We start from the raw sequence: 23,684 nt of genomic DNA, 5'->3' as shown, positions 1-23,684 counted from the left end.
AAATTAAATAAAATTTTATCTCAGTGTTTTTTAATCTTTTTTGCCCACGCCTCGCCAAAGCATCTCTAAAATTCTTATTTTCCCCTGTAACAAAAGACATGGCGTCCATTAAAGAGAAAAATAAAAGAAAGTAAGGACAGATCTAGTACTGAGAAAGAAATCATCAGTAGATTGTTAAATAATAACAATATGAAGAGATAAATAGTTTCAAAATATACGAAAATAAGAGAACTGAAGTGCATATAAAAATTTTGCATGAAGATCTAGTTTTCTGATTTTTTTTTTATTTTTAATTTTATAAGTGACTCCATATTTCAGCGCTTCAAAAATTCATAAATTCCCCTATCATAATTTTATAGTTATCTAATTCTGAAAAAATATATGGCTGCTTCAAATAAAAATGCATATACCCAAAAAAAATTTTTTCTGACTTTCGTAAGTAAATATGTATAAAAAAAATTATATATTATATAATAAGTAAATATGTATAAAAAAAAATTTTATTTATTATATAATTTTATATATTATATAATAATATTATATAATAAGTTCTTTATTAATATATTTAGCAATGGTTTTATTGCAAGTAACTACAATTTATTGAGTAAATTAAATAAACATGTTAATTTTATTTATTTATTTGCGCTATTTAGTAATGTAGTGAATATGTTTATTTATAGAGGAAAATTGAACAATAACCTCTCTGCAAGTACTTCATTTTTATATTTATATTAATAATTTAGATGGTACTATATATTTATTTTTACACCAGCCTCGAAAAACAACCTGGAAAAACAATTTAAAATTAATTAACAATATTTATATACAAAAGAGAAAAATTTAATGAGCTCCCCTGAGATGTTTTGTGTGTAAGTAAATGTATGTAATATTACATGTACAACTCTGAAGAAAATAACATGCAAATTAGTGCGATCCTTGTGCGTTATGTGGGCTGCATCAAGTTTTTATATGCGATACTAATTTTCTCAATTATAATCCTAAATCTCCACTGTTTATGATAACCAGACAGCCGCATTTAACTAAATATTACGATGGGAATGGTAACAGTAATTTTATTGCTAACTTATCATAATTAGGTATTTTGTTTCTGTCTCGACACAAAGCCACGCCATTGTATTTTTTATGTTGAATAGTGTTTAAAAAAAACATTATTTTGCAAGTCTATGAATTCTTCATGATACTGCGTGGCTACATTAATCTATCAATATCGGTTGTGCTATCCAAGGTGGGAGAGAAATTTCTTTTAAGTCAGAAAATCTGTTATTTATGTCACAAGCAATTTTGATCGTATGCTTATCAATTTTTTTTTTCTGAAACATTATTTTTATACAATTGCAGAAGTTAGTGATTTGATATTTTTTCTGTTGTACACCTGCTGTAACCCTATTTCTTCGTCGACGTGTTAGTATAATATAATCGACTTCCGACATTGAAGTCCTACATACAATATTCAAAGACGAGTTTTGCTCGAATTGCATAATGCTCAACGAAGACAGACACGTGAGGTAATAATGACTCGCCGCGTGGGAAGATACCCCTTTGTCGTCAATTTCTCATAGCACAAAGATGTGAGAACGAGGTGTTGTGTGTGTTAGTTTTGAGCAAACACTAGGAGTGTCGTTTGACTGTGAAACATTATAGATAGCGCTCACGTGTAAACCAGAAATCTCTTTTAGAGCATTGCGAATTCTGTTGCAATGAGTAAATGATGCCACTCTAGACAGAGCTGAACGCGTTTGATTTGGAAATTTAGGCAATAGTTTTGCAGATCGTTGATATCCTTTACATTTTTATAACTTTGTTGGAAAATTATATCATTGGCTATTTCCGTCATACGCAACGTCAATAGCTTTTTGCTATAAATTTTGCGAAAAAATCTGTATCACAAGGAAATCGCAGCTGGAACGAAAACAGTTACGGTAATCCGTTGAACCATTGCGGTCATTCGTTTCACGTAGCCGATTGCCAATTGCGACTCACGTACAATTAAACTTGATACTCAAAACGAATAACTTAAATAAGTAGAAGAGAAGCAGCAATGATGCGCGTGTAAAAAAATGAATAGATATTCCGGTGGTATGGTATGAAGGTAAAAACCCCCGATAGGATTCGTGGGATAATGCATAATACAATTCATTCGAGACATTATTGGCATAATAAAGTTTTTTTATATGAAACTTCCTTGAAATGATACAAGTAAATCGTATCTTTGCTTTTATAAAATACGTATAATATTAGCTTGAATTTTGACAAGCAACCGATGGTGCATATATAAAATGTGCAGTTCAGTACCTAAAAAGCAAAAAGGCAAAAAAATATTTAGTCGATACGTAATATTTATTTCCCTATACTCTCGATTTGGAAGAGCTCGAAAAAGCTTCATATTTTTTATTAAAGCTTAAAAGTTTTTTAAATTAAAATCTAATATTTCGCTGTACAAAATTATATAGTTATTTCTGTAGTTGATTTATAGCTAAGATACATATTTTTTAGTATCTAAGTTTTCAAAATTTACAGTTGTTTGATAAATAACAATAATAAATACATGCATTATTTTAAAAATGTTTTTATTTTGCCCAGAAATAATTTTTGAATATTATAATCACATGTAAGTAAATTCTAAGACATCTTACAAACATAAAAATCAACGTTTAATTTGACATATAAATAAATATTAAATCTTTGTAGGGAAAAAATGTCTAGTTTTTTATTTGTTTTAAATATATCTTTTACTAATTGTTTATCTTAAATCTTTATTGTTGTATTAATCTTCTTCCACATTATACGGTTGCTTTATAGCTACTGTAACTCCATGTACAATATTAAATATATAGTATTATACAAAAGCCATAAACTTGTGTTCAATCTCTGCTAATATTTGACTCACCCACCTTTAGATCGTTAATGTAAATTTATCGCTTATATCTCAACACTGAAGCTTTTAGTACAAATTTCCAGCCGTTTCGACGAATAGCGTAAAGAAAGCTTTAACATTGAATTATCGCTAATGAAACGACATTTTTTTACAATATTAAACTATTATGGCAAACTCCTAAAGTGCTTAAAAATAAAGCAGACACTTCAGGTGATTCATGCAAACGATCTGTTGCGTAAACAAACGTAAATTAAATATTTGATCTGAGCCATTGTATTTGTTTTGCCAACAATAATTGCCTTGTAAAGAGTCAGAGTGTTTGACAATCTCACGCCATTACTAAAAATACCAACAGTTTGTTCCCAATTCTTTTCCGACGAGTAAAAAATGAGTGCGGAAGAATTCGGTCACTTCCTCCATTTCCTCATATTATTATTGTTCTAATAATTAAATAAAATCAGTTGCTTAAAAATTGCTACAATATTATTTACTATTTATACAAAAAAATTTAAGCAAATTCTTACATATGTACATACAGACCTGCCGAGAGCAAATTATCGGGGTCCGTTCTCTTTGTGGGGTCCGACTCTGAAAAAAAAACATATCAAGAATATATATATATATATATATATATATATATATATATATATATATATATATATATATATATATATATATATATATATATATATGCATATAAAAAAGTAAAATCAGATCTCAAATAATGAATATAAACTGAAGTACAGTTATTTGAGATGTATGTACTGACGTATTTCTGGTATAAGTTCTTTCAGCCCTTTTTATATATAATATACAAGATATATAAGGAGCGGGACATTGCCTTCAAAAGCACCCAAGTGAAAATATAAATTATCTGGCAGGTGGTAGTAAAATTATATGATTTATTAATTATAAGCATAATTTATTTACATCCGATGTATGAATGTTACAGTGAATGTGTATTTTTTGGTATATGTAAGTTATATTTTTACTAGTAAAGTCTAAATACATTTTTACTAGTAGATTTATATTTCTATTAGCGAAAATATAATTTAACTTATATGCAGCTCTAATATATCTATGAAACTCAATTTGACAGTTGCGAAACGTCTATTTGCTGTTCAAACCCAAATCTATTCTAATGATAGTTCTAAAACTAATTATAGTTTTAGAACTTTTATTAGGTCAAGTCTAGAGTCTCCAATTACTCGAACCATCAACTACTCGAGTATCGAATATTAAAATTTTAAAATACTCGAGTACTCGAGTACTTTCGAGTATTTACCAAATGTACCAAAATAGCTATTATTCAAATTCGTGCACATATAAATAAATAAATAAAATACTTAGTATGTTAATTTTTACAATTATTTTAACTTCACGAACATACTTTTTAAAAACAATAATGCAAAAAGTGTCTCGAATTTAATATTACTGCTAACCTTTGGTTTTATTATTCCCGTTATGGAAAAAACCCTTTCCGTTGCTGTTGATGTTGGTCTTATTGTCATTAACGCGTTGGATAAGGCTTCTAATTTATATCTGTTCGCTTTTTATAGATATAAAATTTTTTGAACTCTCTTTTTATGTTCTCTTCTTTCATTCCCTTCTCTGCTTTTCTCTTATTTCCTTCGACTATTGACAAAATAGTATTTTGTAATTCTTCTTGAATAGATTTTTTTTCTTAACAATATACAATATTCTACTCCTTCTGATTAATGCGAAGAATTTAAATCTATATCCTTCGAAGATGTATTTGGGTGAATCCCTTTCACTCTAGAGCTAAACGGTTCGCAAAGAACTGACTTTACTTTAAATGCCTTTAAAACACTCAATTGTTTTGATTTATATTTTAAGCTGAGGGATCAGTATAAACAATTGACAACACTTTACGCTACAACTGCATAGTCATAAAACCTAAAAAATTTTTTGTTGATATTTCATATTGTTCATTGCCATAAATTAGATAAGTCGGGACTGTCGTACAGAAAACACAAAATAAATTTCTCCGTCGTACCCACTAACATAGCCGACGACCGGAACTATGCAACTATAGAACTATGAAAAAATTATACCTGATAATAACCGCTCTAACTCGGGACTTCGGGCATAAACGCCAAATAAAAGCAAGACGTTAACCTTTACCGGACCGAGTTAAAGTTATTTTTGTTTCTGAAATATTTCAAATTTTTTTAATTTCGAGTATTAATCGAGTAATTTTCAAAATACTCGATTATCAAGTACTTGAAAAATAGACAAAAATACTCGAGTATCGAGTACTCGATTACTCGAATTGGAGACTAGTCAAGTTCAAAATAGAAAATACAAAAATCACACATTGCTTCATAGTTTGTCTGTATTTCGATATTATGCTTCCACTTCACTCTCCGAAAGTAGGCGACAGTTGGCCAAGGACGGGAAATATAATGTGAAAATTCGGGCTTACTTCGGTCGAGCTCGGTTGTCCCCGCGCTAAAATCTCTCGCAAGTTCTCCGAGGTCACCGCGAACGGGAGGTAAACTGGGGGTAATTTTGGTCGAGGCGGCCGACTTCGTCGCCTCCAAAAATTCCCTCGCTTTCCGAAAGTAATACCCGAAGACGCTTCGAGCGCGAGCGGCGAGATACTTCCCCTTTCGCTCTCTCGCGTGACGAGAGAGAGAGATAGAGATGGTTTATCGTAAACTGAGATAGAACGATTCAATTTTAATATGGGCGTCTTCACGATCGCGCCACTGTTTGGTATTTTTGCCCGATCTGGACGGCCAAAATTATTTCACCACTTTAGTTGATTCCATAAGTGCTCTTAGTCAAATATATAATATTATAAGTGCTAAAAAATACAATTATTTAAAGTATTTCTTTAATTGTAGGCCCGAGGAATAGGAATTCCGTGTTGAACGGTCGTGCGAATTTCGCCGCGTAGCGTAAAAAAAAAAATTGTATATGTCACAAATTTGCTGTTTTTTATTAAGAAAAAGTATTTGACTAGCATTTTATCATACTCGGTATCGTTTTTTTAAATATGTATATATTTAGTCATTCCAAACAAATTTTTATTTTATTTCATTAGTACGCGATCCACAATTTGACGTTTACTGATTTTACCACGGTAACCATATTATTAAAAAATTACAATCATTACAAAACTGTATTTTAAATTTGACGTTAACATTTCTTTAATTGTAGGCCCGAGGAAGAGGAATTCCGTGTTTAACGGCCGTGCGTAGCGTAATAAAAAAATTTAGCCGCGTAGCGTAAAAAAAAAAATTGTATATGTCACAAATTTGCTGTTTTATATTAAGAAAAAGTATTTGACTAGCATTTTATCATACCCGGTATCGTTTTTTTTTTAAATATGTGTATATTTGGTGATTCTGAACAAATTTTTAGGTCGTAACTTTCGCGACTAAGCCCCGTCCCATTTTTAAGAATAATACATTTTTAAGGTATGCAATGTGTTAAAAACCGCAAAAATCCGCAGTCAATTTTGCATGTATCATAAAGAGAAAGACCTAAGCTATATATTGTATATAAAATCTCAATTCAGCAAATTGACTTTCCATACTTTTCCTTAAAAAATAATAGAAATTATTCATTAGTTGCACACTTGAACGTTTCCTGTTTATTATTTATTAGTGACAGTGAAGCCTCGATTCAACATAAAATGTCTTATTTACTAACATTGATCTATTCCGGTGCATTGCAATCATCCACCATCTCCTTTTTCTCCATTTGGCTTTAATTTTTTTTGTGTTTATTAAAACACGCACGTAGTTATAATACGCGAGGTTGAGAAGCGTGCACGCGTATGAAATTCCCGGCTGTGCGAACGCTATTCGAAAAACTGCGACCTTGACCGACTTCGGTCGAACTTCCTCTAGGACAACTTTCGGAGAGTGAAGTGCGGGTATTACACTTTTAAATTGTTTTAAAAATATGGTAGATATCCTTACCGATATTACTATGGACTTCTAATATAAGAGGGCTGATCAAAGTATATTCAAACCGAATTTTGGTCAATAGGAGAGCGCAAAACCAATTATCACTTCTCAGAAGGCAAAAATTCACGTCAAAAGCAATAAAATCGTGTCGGTGCCGTCGCAGTGCGACGGCTTTTGACGTGGATTTTTGACTTCTGAGAAGTGATAATTGGTTTTGCGCTCCCCTATTGGTCAAAATTTGGTTTAGATGTGCTTTAGATGTGCTAGCAACAAAGAAAACATGACCCATTATCAAGTTAATATTATGAATAGATATTTTTAATAACATTTAAGTCCAAATTTAAATATTTCGCATAAAATATGATTTCAGAAAATATGTCGCAACGGTGGCTAATTTTAATATCTATTTGTATTATAGAAAGAGTTAACTCGTACCTATTATTATTTATTCAAAAAATTATATTACGATGTTAAAAAATATATAAAATGCCATTTTTGTTATGAGGCCCGGAATCATGGTTTTCCCAAGGCCCGGGCTAACTCTCGGCGGCCCTGTTTATATATGTTTATAATACTATTTTTTTTTTAATGAACATTATAAGTTATTTATAGCTATTCACAATAATTAATCGTTCATACAGTAAACTTTTAACTGCGATACAAACCCTACACAAACTCGACGGCAAAAACAGATTAGTTTTACATTTATTGCAAAAATAATTTATAACATTGTAGCATAATCGCCTATGTAACAATGTAACACAGCTCGTTGTTACGTTTCATGATCGAACAGTTATGCATCGCTGTATAGAAAAATGTAACTGTTAAACTGTGTGAATCTTATCGCGTAATAATTAATCATTTCGTACTTATGACACTTCTTTGTGATGAATATTAATTATGTATCGGCGCTTTAATTGGCCAAGGTCGTTTCACTTTCCGTTGACTATATTTATAATATTTCCATTAACTGTTAACACCAGCAAATTTATTAATTAGACTATAATATATTTATTTTGATAAAGTTTAATCTATGAGATGTATATATTATATATAATAATATTTTTTATGGTTTATAAAAAGATCGAAACTTTCTGGCGATTTAATAATTTGGTTTAATTTGTATTTTTCAAATACTAAAATTATTCGATTAATTTTAACCGCGACGAAATAGTGACTAATCGAATTTATAACTTGCTAAGTAATACTTATAATATCAAACAGAATTTAATTTAATTTTTACAATTTCAATATCCTGTACTAGATTTACTAATACCTAGGGATTCCAATCCCGGGATCCCAAATCCCGGGATCCCGGGATCCCGGACGATTTTCAATACCCGATGAGTCCCGGGATTATAAAACATAATCCCGAATTTTTCGGATTGGTTGATTTATCAAGCACAATCGAATTATTATTGACAACATCGTTATATTTCGTGTACAAACTTGCGCAAGTTGCACGTGTCATCTGTGAATCTTTGAGGCTGTGAGTCTGAACGTGCTTTTTCAGCAACAGGCTGCTTAGGAACCAAAATCAGATCAAGGCTAAATGATAAAACACTTGATGCTTTGATGTTACTTCGTGAGTTTTATTCAAAATAATGTTTTCAATTAATTGTGTCTATGAATGTACATAGTATGTACATACATTGTCAAAAGTTCATTTTTTTCTTCTCAAATAAATATATAAGACCTTCCCTTTTTTATTTTTATTATATTATTTTCTATTTTAAATCCAAGACTAAAATTATACTTACTTTATACATTGTACGTTATAAAAAACATATGTAAAAATATATTGTATTATTCATTTTAAATTATTTTTATCGATAAAATAGCATGAAAATTATCCCGGGACTGCTCCCGGGATCCCGGGATCGACTAATTGCAATACCGAAATCCCGGGATCAAAATTTTGGCCCGGGATTGGAATCCCTACTTATACCACATTATAAAAATATCTTATAACAAATAATACAAATTATTTTTAAGCTACTAAAAATTTACAGTTTTAATAATACTGTATTTATAAAAAAAAAGGTTAAACATGTACCATATGAGTGTTCTGTTATATATCATAAATTTATCGGCAGGAAGTGAATTCAGGACTCACGCCTTTTCCTGTGGCTTAAGAGTATGTTGACGGATAAGGGTAACTGATATCGCAGGGGTGGCATTTTTTTACCTACATAAAAATCATACTAATATTTCATATTAATGGTTTCTATTAGCAGTATTAGAAAATTCAATAATTATTCCTTCCGTTCGTGAGACATCGGCAAGTCATCAATCTTACCTCGCTCCTTAATTATATATTAGTATAGGTGCTCTACAATATTTAAAGAAATATTAATTCAATTTTTTATAATTTATTATATAAGCAAATAACAACATTTCATTTATAAAATTAGATTAACTGAAGAATAAAAAATCAAAGGTAGTAATATATTACGTTCCATTGTATAGAAAAAAGGAAGAATAAAAAAAATGTGTAAGTGTTGCAAAAAAATCTAATTCGTTTCCTCTGAAGCCTTATAAGCACTCAAGTAAATGATAACGTATTAAAAAAATATTAAGAAATATAAAAGTATTTTTAATAATAAAAAAATAAAATAAGAACAAATGTACCTTTTTGCAACAAAGATTTACAATCCAATCTGTCATTAGTTTTATTAAGGTTTATATGTAAAATATATCGTCTATTTTTTTTAATCGATAATAATTATATTATTTTAATTACATTTTATTGTGGAGTGTAATATATTACACAGTAAAAATAAAACTGGGTTATACTTATTCTTTAAAAAATTCTCTAGAAAAATTGATTAGTATTATTTTTTGCAAGCATTTTCAGTTTTTAAAGCTATGTGTGGTATACATATATGTATATGTTATACTGAAGACATATTTTCATTACTATAAATATAATTTCACTAACTAAGACAGTGAATATGTATCAAACAAGTATTTTTTAATTTCACTGCTATTAGAAAAACTGTATTTGTTCACAATAATTCACAGAATTGCGATCACATTGTTTGACAAAATACTATAATATTTTAAATAAATTTAACCAAATCGAAACCTACCCTTAACGAATAACTCTGTTAGTTAGTTTTAGAATTTTCATTAGATTATATCATATATTTTTCAATATAAATATATGTATATCTACTGTTAAAAAATATTTAGGTATGATTTTACTGAAACGCCAGTGATATTTAACTTTAATGGTAATACACATTTACAATATTTTTGGAATTGATGTCCAAGTGATATGACGCCAAAACATATCCTATCTCAGTTTTTTCCATACACAACTATATAATTTAAATCAATATATGTTCAATAAAAATATAGGTGTTAGTATCAAGCGGCTTTGTCGTATGAAAAGAAGCTGTAGAGCATCGCAGTTGTAAAAATCGAGTCGCCCTGGTCTCTGTTTCCTCGTCTGTCATTGTCAATTGAGCTGAATTAACAATTTTTGAGAATTTGTGAGTGTCTTCCAGTCCGATAGTCTTCGTCAAGCAAGTTGATGAGTAATTGTCGTCCAAAATTGCTCCTTCGGTACAGAAAGCAAATTTGGAATCAATCGCATTATTGCTTAACTCAACCTCCAATTCATGCTTGACTTTCATAGAATAATTTTACGACTGTCAAATAATTGCAAAGAAAAAACAACTGATCAAAACCAAAAATAATTACCTACCCAATAAAGACATCCCTAATTATATAGTCTGGTACTTTAAAAACTTAAAAAATATGTATTTTAGTTTTTTTATAGTCAATTACAAAAATGGAATTAAAATGGTTTTAGAGTATTTTGCTAAAACGTAAATGAAATTAGTAAAAATCGATTATATATGTATATATATAAAAAATTATGAAAATACCACATTTTTGAAATCATATTGTCCAGTGATATTTAATTTTATTTTTAACGTATTAAATATTTTTTGGCAAAAAAATAATTTAATTAAAATAAAATCGAAACATAAACAAAAAGCACAAATTTTAAAATTACGACTCAAGAAAAAATAATGCTGCTAAAATTAGACCGTAATTTTAAATATAAGTTCACGTCATGCAGAAAATATTAAAATCATAAATTAAATAAGAAAATATATAAATTCACGTCATCGTAGAGAAAATCTTGTGCTACAATGATTGCAATTTATTTTGTAAAACCATTTCTAAGAGTCCATATAAAAAATATCAAATATGAATATGAAAATGATTTGTCAAAACACTGCATAAAAAATCGATAGATTTTGACATATAAGTTAAAAAACATATCGACAATATTATATAATTTAAATACCAATACCATATACATATCTTACTTAGACTCAAATCTAATTTAGTAATTTTATTTTTGTGGCAATAAAGTGTAAGATTTCTGTAGAATTAAGTGTAAGAGCAGTTAGTTTTATTTTTTATTATTTCCGTCTCTTCATCCAGAGAAAATTAGACTCCTTATTGGGTGGCCGACCAAGCGAGCAGTTTCCGCAATATCCGCCCGCTGACCTTGCCGCTGGTTGCTGACTTCCTAGTCAAGTTAATAACCGACAATGCCCACTTGCCATACTTAATTATACACATTATGCAAATCGACGGCCAGTATTACACTCGACTGCTGACGATTTAGGAGACAACAGAAGAAGCGCTCCGGTGACGCAAGAACGCAACTTATTTACGATAATTATATATTCACTATATATATATAATTATATATAGTGACGGTTCGTATATTTCGATATATGTTTATACATATTTATCGATGGAACCGACACGTGGACTTTTTAATAATGGAAAACAAAGAATCTATGCATTTGAAAATAATTTTAAAACGAATTCTAAAGTTGTTCTATAAATATAAATTATCCGTCAATCGTTGAGGAGCTCCATATTGATCTCCCGAGTTGGATCAAATCTTCAAAGACTATTTTTATTGTCTAAATGTAGTGTTGTGCGATGTTAATTTCATTCGGTATTTCGGCCATAAATATTATATATACATATGTAGTGAATCGTATATGCCATCTTAGCCCTTTAAATGCCATCAATTTTTTAATGAGTCACCATTTTAATAAATTAACTGCATTAGAAAAAATATGTTTAAAATTTTAAGTTTTAAAAAACTGTGAAGCAATAAATATAAGTTATTTTAATTACTTGAAAGGACTAAGAAAAATCGCATTTTTTTCTTGGTCGAATTTTCCAGTCCCTCGGAGATAAAACATATAACGAAATAAAAGAAAAATTCCTTATTCAGAGAGTGTGTCAGTGTGTGACAAGCAATAAAAATGACCGGCGTTTCCTAAACGAAATTGGCCAGTTCCTGTTTTTCGCAGGCGGATCCTAAAAAGGCAAGACATGGGTTGATTCATGCACGAGCTACCACTAAAGTGATTTTAGCTCTCGCTAATGACAGCACCGGCCAATTTACGAGTTAGTTCCAGAGGTTAGCCTATTGACACCGAGCGATAAGGAACAGTGGCGGAAAGAGATGAATAAATAATTGAAAGGCAGCAATCTTTAAAAAAAATAGAATTTAAAGTTAAATTAGAATATGACAGTTTTCATAATAATGCGTTCAATGTACGTAATCCCAAAATTACTAGCATACTCAAAGTTATTACCTGAAATATTTCAACCTACTTCTAACGATGCACAAATGCGAATGAAAGTCAATCAAAATCGGATTTTTTCGATGCGGATCAAGATATATTTTTTACATGACCTCTGGCTCGACCCTATTGTCTTCCATCAACGATAATTAAACAATGGAAGGCGCCTTGCACGCGTCGCCACTGTCAATTTAGCTCCGACGCTCAATTTCTTGAGCGCATACACACACTCGGCTTCTCTATGACTCCGGCCGCAAGAAACGTGTTATTGTACTGGCATTTCCGGGTTTTGCCGCTACTCATCAATGTTTCTGGTACACTCTATCAAACAGAAATGTTATTATTTAAAAAAAATAGGATAGCTTCTCATCTGACAAAGAAAAACTAGTATATAATTCCACTTCTGGATAAATTACGTAAATAAACATCTCAAGAAAATTTCATTACTTCAATGTCACTGAAAAAAACACTTTAAAATGTTCAAATAAAACTTTACCACTATGTTTGTTAACCTATGTGGATATAATCATAAATGAACTGGTGAAAAAGAACAGAATTTTGTTGTATTTCTGTTGATAATTAATACACTTAAAACCAACAATATAACAAGTACTTATTGTACATATATTTTCCTCTAAGGAGCAACCTCCTTCTGAGACTACAACCTCCACGCTGCACCTACGAAGCGAGGCCCTACATAAAAGGTCAGTCAGGAGTATATTAAAAACTATATCATACGCTACTAATTCTACATGAATTAAGTCTTAAAAATATTGCTTGTTTCAACAGTATTTTTTAAAACATCTGTCGTGCCGTCCATTACGATAGTGATGTGACGTTTAAATTTTCTTTAAAATACAGATCTAGAAATAAGCCTTGCTTTCTGTATCTTTCTTCATAAGCATTTAAAAAATGGTACTTCTTATTTATAAATAATAAATACAAATATTATAATTAATAATTATTAATAATAACAATATAGTCGAACAAATATTTAACATGATAATGTGTGGAAAAGTAGTGTTTTTTAAAATCTGATCGATAATACAGTTAAATAATAATAATGGTACACACTATTTGAGAAGCACTGTCTAATTTCTAAATGTATACATCTATACTTACATTTATACACGTCTAGTGAAATATAGATACTATTTTAGCTGTGCTAAAAGTGGCATTATCACGTCACATATGAGTACTGTTTTTATTATTGCTACATTATTATTTTTATTATTGCTACTTTATTATAGTTTGGCAGCAATATATTTATATTATTTAATATCGCATTTTGAATTTTAACAGTTATAAAATTATCCATATGAGCAAAATCCTTGATCGAAATTATTTGCTGCAACATCAGACACCACTCTCACGTAATTCGTCCTTATAATTGTTGTATAATTCATACGACCGCACAGCACGTTCCTGTACGAAGCAGAGGTGTACCATAGCGTCCAACATTCCTCTTACAATTAGAATCAATTTGGTTCAATTTAAAGTTCACAACACTCCAGAGTGCAGTCGATGACGCCGTCTATACAGCATCAGTCTCTGCCATACTCGTATATCAAATAATATACAAACGATCCCACATAAAAATCACTATCATAAAATATTATAATAATTAAAACTCAATTTGTGTTTGCATGCACTTTGTATCATCAAGTCAAGCGCTCCTTGGAATAGCTCCCATTTGAGCACTAGTCATAGAATATGGTCAAAGCTTTGACCCGGCGATTTGGCCAAACGGACTGGATCAATTTGAGACTCATTAATTATGATTTCAAGAGCTTATTCAAGCTCGTATATTCGACAAAGTAAATCCAATGTGCTCATAGAGGATTCACAGAGGTTGCATCACAGGCATTATTAATAAGGGTCCACTCGAAGATTAGTTGTTATTGCATATAACAAATAACATTTTTGCCTTACAAGAAACAACGGAAATAATAATTGATAAATTAAAACTAAATTAATTTGAAGTGAAATCAATACCACAAACATGTCAAAATTGATGATAAATATTATATGTGGTATAATTTAAGATAAATAAATTATAACCACAGTACTTTATTAAGTCTTACGTACAAAGAGATATTCACTTATTTTTAAGGTACTATAATTTGTGGTGACTTACTTTATTATGTATTATATGTTGCTTTCTCGTGCATCTTTTACATTGCGGATGTTGAATAATATTATTAGAGATTTTATATTAATAACAAATTAGCATCTTATAAATCTAGAAAATTATATTATATGTTGATTGATTATAATTTATAACTTGTCTTGAATTTAATAATCAAATTATGCTGGATGTGAGCTCAAAATAAAATGAAGAATGTGTATGGCAAAAAGAACAGTGTCGAAGCATATGAAGATTTTGAGTAATATCAACGTATATTTAATGAGTTGATATTACTCAAAATCTTAAATCAATAGTTTTTTCTATATTTTATATGATTCAAAGTACTAGACTAAGTGATGAAATGTCGAGTTGGAATAGAATTCTCAGTATATTAAATAGAAAAAAGAAAACCAATATATATAAAAGGTCAATCAGTAATAAAGAAAGAGAATCCGTAGTATTCAAAAATATTTTATATATATTACAGAGATAAATCTGTAAGTATTGAATTACCAACAGTACTAAAATAGTTAAATCCAATGTTTCTTAGGCGATATATTTAAGGGGTCAGCAGACTTTTTTTGTAAAGGGCCAGATAGTAAAAATGTTGAGCTCGCCTACCTAGGAAGTAAACTCAATTATATTTATATACTTTAATAACAAAAAAAACAGGTTTTCAAATTAATTTATATCCATTTTGCGGACACACTTTTATAATTAAATTTGCAAAACATGTTGAATAACAAATATAACGTAATAAGCCTTACTTATGAAGATATTGTAATTGTTTTTTATGACATTTTTTTTATATTTCTTCAAACTTAAGTTCTAAATTCGTCCTTTCCTATTGTCATAATTTATTACAAATAATCATCTGTTAATTCTGGCTTGAAGTTGATATTTTTTACACTTCACCTTTGAAGATGTCGTATAATTAATATAAATATCTGAGCATATGATCTTATTGACCATATTCGTCGCCTGGATATATTTAAAGAAATCTGAAAGGTATATTTTCTTGGAATTTGCTTTTAGCATGTCATCACTTCTCAATTGTACAGTCAAATGATTTTTTAAAATCTAAATTTATTTTACACCTGCATTAAGATTCGAAAAACGCTTTAAGAACTGTAGATTGAGTTTATAAAATATATTTGTCACAATTTAGAAGTTTTGCTTATTTTTATGTTTTATGACTCCAAACATGATTTGTGACTCAATCAACTCCAATTATTTTCAAAATGACTTTATCGCGATAAAATTTTAATATATTACAAAAACATTCTTTTTTCTTGTAATATTAAGTTTAATCTACGATATAATAATAAAAAATCGCATAATATTTATAGCATAGACTAATTTTTAAAGTCATTTAGATTCGATAACAGTAGTTGAAAGCAGGGTTTTTCATTGAGAAAAAAGACAACCGCTTCTTTAAATTCAAAAAATCTTAGTGGCTCAGCCATTAAACTGCAGTTAGTTAATATAGTATATTTGGCTTCCATTTCTGATTAAAAAAATCCCGCAACTGACGACAGTAAAGTCCACGAGAGCAAATAAACCGCTGACAAAACTTGTTCAATTACACATGGTAGTTTTGATATTTCCCAAAAATAACTGGCTGGTAAATAATAAAATGAATAATCAGAGCCATTGAATATCTTAAATTATTACAAGCCTCGAATTTTTTTCAAACACTCGAAATCATTTGCTTGCTATTTAATTGTCTATTGATGTTACTTACAATGTGCTCAACACATATATATCTTCTTGAGACATATTTCTTCGGATGCAACAATCAAACATGCCTTAATTTATTAATCATCGGTAACTCGCTTTTCTTTATTAGTTAATGAATAAGCTACTCTTCAACCTCGTTTTTTATTTTATTTTTATGAAAAAAATGCGTTGTTATTTTAAGACTTGCTCTCGAAGATTTTTTTACACATTTACAGTAAATAAACCTTGACATACATATAAAAATGATGATTGTTCTTCATAATTAATACGAAAAATAGTCTTAAACTTGAACTAGACGGCGCGTTTCGCTTATCACGCTCCAAATGCCGACGAAAACTACGACCATTTTCATATTACGAATTTATATGCCGTGAAGGAGATTAGACGCGAGGGAGATCTCTGACAGATAGACGGAAGAATAAAAAGACGCAGACAGGAGAGTCGTCCTCGATACACGAAATGTCACGTTTGTCCAACCGTCATGGCGTGATCGCAATGACAACAAAACACCATGTACGTGACACCTACGTGGAATTCCACAGGTGACGGAATTTTTCTCTAAAAATCAGGAAGTCAATACCGAAGCGTGCTGCGATTGGAATACAAGTGCTAAATCGACGCTTTTGTCATAGTCTTGGTCGGTGTTCTTTGTATCCAAACGATGTCAGTTCAAAGAATAGTTTCAAAACTCAGGTTGATACTGGCTTGACTAACAATCAATATAACGATTTCGTCATAATCCACAATAAAAAAAATATTATATTTAAATTATAATACTAACTGATGCTGAAACGCGTGATGCAACGTCTAAATTGTCAATATGTTTTAGATCACTTGAATCAAAAAAATTATTAGACATAACGATCTAAAATATTAAATCATTAAATTAATGCAATTAAACCTAACATATTAATTATTAAAAGTGTGTATTAAATTTTATATAACGACTATTTCATATGAAATTCATTCATTTAAATTGGAGTAAAATCGTCATTATATCATTTCCAAAAATTAAAAAAAACTAATTCATATGAAGTTAATTAATGCTAATTATTTAAACCCATCTCCAAAGGGGAGAGGTCGCAACAATATCTATAATCGCTTTGTTATCATAAATATATCGAAATGTAAGTCAAATGCAATAAGATGTGTCAGTACGATTACACATACTACGAAAAAGTAAAAAGGGTTGGGTCAAACCCTTTTACGTTATTCATAAAAAATAACATACCTCCACTACCGTTCCAATAATATTAATTATTAATACATCGGGTTTAAAAAAATAAAATTATTATTCATATGTTCATTTTTTGAATAAAAAATAAAACATCTTAATTTTTATATAAAATGATAATTTACAATCTGTCTTATTAATTTCATCAGTATGCGTTGGGCACCTAAAGGGTCAATGAATCTTTGAGGTATGTTATATCCTTTTATATAATTTAAAGCAGAAAATCACTTTCATTTATTGAACTTTTAGTTTATTTTAATAATTTATGCTATAAATAGTTGCCTACCATATAAATATTATCGAAGTGCGAAGTGGCGTGCCATCCGCGGTCAAAGGGTCAAATTCTTATTTTATAGATTTCATATCTAATTTTTAATTACATTTTTTAATTTATAACGTTGTAAAATTATCTTAATTACGTGTAAATTACTATTTGTGGTAAATAAATTTAGTATCCCAATTAAAAATTACACATATAAATAAGCATAAAACAAATAAAATAGTAAATTCTTTACATCATTACAATATATAAAAATACAGTTCAGATAACAATAAAATAATTTTTAACAATTCCAAAATTTTCTTTAAATATACATTTAATATAAAAACACCATAGTATTTTTATATTCAATATATATTATATTTAATATCAAACATGCAACCATTGTCAGAAACATTTTGATTGTACAGAAAATATAATTTTCTTTACAGAAAAATCACTAGCTGAAATGGAAATGAAAATTACATAAATTAAGCAAATAATGTGAATTCACGATGAATTTAAGCAGGAAAAAAATACACGTAATAAAATTACACAATAAATAAATTACATAAGGAAAAAAATACGCACTTAATAAATTTCACATTCTTTACTAACGTGTTCAATCATTTCGGTTTGCACAAAAAATATCAAAAATGAAAATAAAAAAGGGACTCTTTTTAATTAATATTTTCTATGGGTGAAAAAAATAATTTTAAATATAAAAAAAAATAAAAAAAAATAAAATATTTATATAATATTAGTATGGTACTATATTTTTTCATAAAAAAAATTACAAGAACGTTTCGAATTTTAGGAAAGAATGCACATTTTTGGTTTCGTTTTTATTATTTTATATGCATACCTAAGGGATAATCGTGTTAGTTAAAATTGTGAAATTTACTGCGTGTATTAATTTTTCCATGTATAATTTGTTTTTTATGTAATTTTTTCTCTATAATTTTACTATGTGTAATTTATTCACGTGTATTTTATTCCTTATATACATATATGTACATTATAAATTGCTTATTTTTTTACGCGATAAATATTTAATTTACTTGTAATATTTCTCGGATAACAATTTTTTGATAACAAACATATATACCAGTGAACGTCACACTATCCAATTTTCACACACATACATTCGCGTATGCTAGAGCCCAGTCACAATAATAAAGTCGTATACGACGCACGAAAATACGATTGTGTGTTGTTTTTGTTTCTACCTGCACTGCAATAATGGTTATTATCGGGAATCTGCAGCGTATCGGCATACTTTGGAGAGCTTAGAAGAGATCGTTAGCACTTTTATACGTATGATATATTATTTAAAAAATGCAATTAAAAACATTTTAAAAATTAATAAAATATTTTTATTATATACTGATACAAATTACATACAAATAATAGATATAAATTTACATACATAGAAAATATATTTACAGAAAATATACATATTTTAAAATACAATTAATTACATTTAAAAAATAAAATCACGGTTAAGTCAGTTTTCTTTGGTTTCGTTTCAACAAAACTATCACTTTCTTATGATGTAGAAGAAGATTGGTAGTTCATTTTCAAATTTTTAAGAAGTCACTATGAAAGATTGTGAGTACCGAATCTAAAAACAGTTTTCAGTTAACTGATACGTCAAAAATTCAAACTGTAATAATTTTGTGACTGCATTGTCTACATATACAGATGTATGTGAGAGAGAAGCGATACATGCGTGTAAGAATATTCATTATCTCGCTTGTTCTTGTTGAAGCGGCAACGCTCATTTCAAGGATTTTCTACTGTGTCACATCTGGCTATAATAAAAAATATTTCGGTCTATTTCGCACAAAATAAAATATATGTAATATGACAGTAACTGGTTGTCAACTCCTACAATATGATTGTGTGAGTAAAACGTATGTGTGTTTTGGATAAGAAGTGAATAGCGTGATGTTCACTGATATATACAATAGTTTTTTGATAATATTTTTTTTATTAAAAACTGGAAAACTAATGTCAAATTTAAAATGAACATATATTTTACATATAAACCAATACTTTTAAACTAAATATTTTAACTATGTGTTCATTGTAATTAAAATAAGTTAATATTTTTTACATTTTCTTAATTTCAATACGATGCTATTCAATTTCTTTTAAAATAAATATTTTGTAATTAACATTACATTTATACCATATTCATAATCCAAATATTTACTTCACAATTCGACAATCAAAATACTTGAAATTTCTCCCTGAGTGAATCTTCAATGCGTTGAATATAAAACGGGAAACCATTAAGCTGTGAGCTGTAATCCATTCCCTAGTACACTTACTGTTATATATTTTAAATATATCTTCAGCCTATTAATATAATACATAAAACTGAACCCAATGACCACCGATATAGAAAATTGCTCGATAGAACTTCGATTGATAACATTAAAACGGTTTAAACCGATTCCATAACTGTCGCATTGATTATTCACGATTCCTCTATTTAATTATGCAACTGTGAGTCCACTTAAAATGAAATTCATTTAGCATTAATTATAATTAATTTGCCATCAGAATGGCCAATAAATAAAAATGGATGTCATAATCTATACACATTTTTTATCGATGGCAATTTTTTCCCTGTCATATTATACAGCTTTACAACATATGTAATATTATATTACATTTTTATGAATCTGATCAAGTAAAGGCATTTAAATTGCATGCACTCCGACTGCATCACCGTTAATTTGCGTCTAACGGAGAATCGTATCTAATGAAAAGAAAGAAAGTTCACCGCCGAGATAAAAAATGTATTCATGTATATAAACAACTGTTAACATCCGATCCCACGATACAAGATATAAGCGGAAGTGAAAAAGATGTGTCCGTTAAGCGAAACATGCGCTAAGTGGTGCTGACGATTGAGCCAATATTGACAAATCTAGAGCGCGAATTGCCATGTTGTTTAGATAGCGGGTCCAACAACCCGCGATAACTGTCTTATCAATAGTGGTTCAATAACCAGGAAGTTAGAACAAACAGACGAGAAAGAGAGAGAGGCCAATGCAAAGAGCAAATCGATTGGAAGTTATTGTAGTCGATTTCAAAGCCAAATCTATTAAACTTACGAATATGAGTATTGTCGTCAACATATTTTAACCATGGGCCAGTTTTGATATAGTTGCTTTGTAACGTATTGATTTTGAGTTATTTTAAAAAAATATGAAGTTGACTGATTCAATTGAAGAATTACAAAGTAGATCTTTCTAAAATAGTCAGCTATATTAGTTGTTATTACATCTTTGTTTTGCTCACCATGAGCTACATCTAATATAGAAATTTTATTCAATAAAATCGTACATTTTTAAAAAAAAATGATAAATTATTTTAAAGCAATTTAAATAAATTGTTATACATTCATAAAAATAAAAACAACATTAGAATTTTAAAAGTTTTATTTTTATTTTTCAAAAAATCCATTAGTAATAATAATTTATAATTATTGAAATAGATGATTCACATAGTCTGCTTTCAGTTTGACGTTTCATTACTTAACTTAGTAGTTGTTAATTGTTTTTATCCCGTTTTAACACATTGCGCTAATGCATGTCATGTTGCAACAGAAAATTTACATTATTATAAATAATAAATTATACACTAGAATTATTTTAATACTGGTGAAACCATTATAGTTAAGAAATCTGCAAAATACACCAATGTCTACTACGAATTTTAAATTTATTTATTATGATATGTATTTAAAAAGTAAATGAAAGATTGTTTTGGGACTAAATAATTGCGTTATTAATTGTTAATACTTCATTGACCACCTATTAGCACATCTGTCCCGAGAGAGTTAAAAAACTCTTTGTTTGGAAAGGATGCGCAATATACAATGCATTCTACCCCGCCTAAAAATACTATTGTGTTTCTGCCCCTTTGTTAACGAGTACCAAAACGGTTATCTATCAGTTTCACTTTTAATGCGTAAATACATTTCGTATGTGTGTCTGCGATTCGCCAGAGCTGTTTCAAACCAGCATTATAAAATATGTGAAACTTGTTATAGAGCAACAGAAGTGCAGACGGAGGAAGACGCTTCAGAGACTAGACAGGGAGAGGCAGACGGTGAAAAATGTAATCAGAGACATCACGGGATACAATCACAAGAATCATCACAAGAATCACGACAGATCACAGCCGACGATAATTCAACTCGACACTCCAGCGAAGACTTTGACTTTCAAGACCTGTCATTTCAAATTTACCACCAAAAAGCAACAGCTACATTTTTATATATATGTGGTAATTAATATATGCTAATGAAATAAACTGTTACTAGCTTTTCCGGCATCTATTTTTACTTCTGGTTCTAATTATTTACTTTAAAATAATATTTAAATTTGAAGGCCATAAGCAATTATTTTTCCAGCAGCCTAATATTTATAACACTATTACTTGGCCATGTTTAAATGTTGTGGAATATTATTATTTTTTTCAATTTCAATTAATATATATTCCACTTAAATATTCTAAATGTTTTATAAATATTAATATTAATAAAACTAAAGCAAAATTAGTCTTAGTTTTTTTATTTTTTAAATGGATCAACTTGTATGCATAGTGAAAGTATAAAGCATATTGTAGAGAATTTGAGAGCCCGCGTTCATTGCACCCGTTGCACTCGCCCCAATCCATTGTTGTTGTGTACGTCATAACAATCGTATGGCACCGTGCACTTGGCATTAGCCTTGGCACGCATGGCACTAACATTGTGGCGAATTTCACACGGAGGAGCACTCACCTAGCCGGTGAAAGGCAGGTGAAAGAGGTGCTCGGCCACGTAACGGCGTGACCGTGAAACCAAGAGGATTTCCGCACATACGTCATACGTCAACCGAGTTATACTATAACTAGACAAACAATGCAGGGCCGTATCAATGGGATATGCCGCCCAGGGCGGGTCATAATTAAAATTGGAATAAACCACCCGATAAGAGTAACATCATGATGTATTTTAGTACACTTACGGATAATTTATTATTTTTTAACGTAAAAACAGGTAAGAATTATTTACAATATACAATAACTGTCAATTTATTTATATAATAAAAGTAAAAGTAAAAATAAAAAAAACTTTACTCAAGTACATGTTATATAATACAAAAAAATCGGTTATATTAATTTCTTTCGCATCGGAACGAGATTTATCTGATCCTTGCCGTCAGCATTGGAATGTTTTTATTTAATGTTTAATAGCACTTTATCATAAATATATTGTGTAGCACAAATTTAGTAATGTACATTTAGAACTAATTTGATGTAATCTATCAAAATTAATTATATTCTGTAATAATTTTGCATGGTTATGCTATTACGATAAAATAACTCGATTAACGTGTAAAATTACACGCTGATTTCAGAATTTCATAAATACCATTTTTATTTTAAAAAATACAGGTAATCGTTTTTTAACACTTGCTTTAACAAACTATTTAAATGCTATGATTGATTATTATTTTCGGTTTTATTTTATTGAGCTCTGAATTATAATTGTTTTTTTAATTAAAAAGTCACTTCTTTATATAAAATGACGGCAAAAAGATGTTTTGTATTTTTAATAATAATAGTATTATTATTAAAAATTATAATACATTAATTATCCAATATGGCGTTTTGTCCTTCATAGTTAAGTGGATATTAAAAAGCTTCAATGCTCGTGATAAAATGACACTGTGCACCAAAAACAGTTTCTTTGGACTAAAAATTCAGACCTAATATGATAAATCAAATTTCATGACACAAAATCTCACCGTACAACGGTTTTTGCTGGCTAATGATTTTAGATTTAGC

The 23,684-nt window shown here is 29.3% G+C and overlaps 1 long non-coding RNA gene across 3 annotated transcripts in view; it reads right to left on the bottom strand.

The window, feature by feature from the left end:
• The window catches only part of LOC148237870 (uncharacterized), a 158,366-nt gene that overhangs the window by 9,146 nt on the left and 125,536 nt on the right, over positions 1-23,684 (bottom strand). The window contains exon 6 of one of the 3 annotated variants that reach the window (XR_015812675.1): positions 3,421-3,484. The exons of the other annotated variants lie outside the window; for them this stretch is intronic. This is a non-coding gene — a long non-coding RNA (uncharacterized LOC148237870). The remainder of the gene's footprint in view (positions 1-3,420; positions 3,485-23,684) is intronic. 3 annotated transcript variants of the gene reach the window in all.

Source organism: Plectrocnemia conspersa, unplaced genomic scaffold (genome assembly GCF_051122295.1).
Source record: "Plectrocnemia conspersa isolate PC_06_02 unplaced genomic scaffold, ASM5112229v1 ptg000002l, whole genome shotgun sequence".
NCBI classification, from domain to species: Eukaryota; Metazoa; Arthropoda; class Insecta; order Trichoptera; family Polycentropodidae; genus Plectrocnemia; species Plectrocnemia conspersa.
Note: the sequence above shows the minus strand (reverse complement) of the source record. Positions and strands in the feature narration are given on the sequence as shown.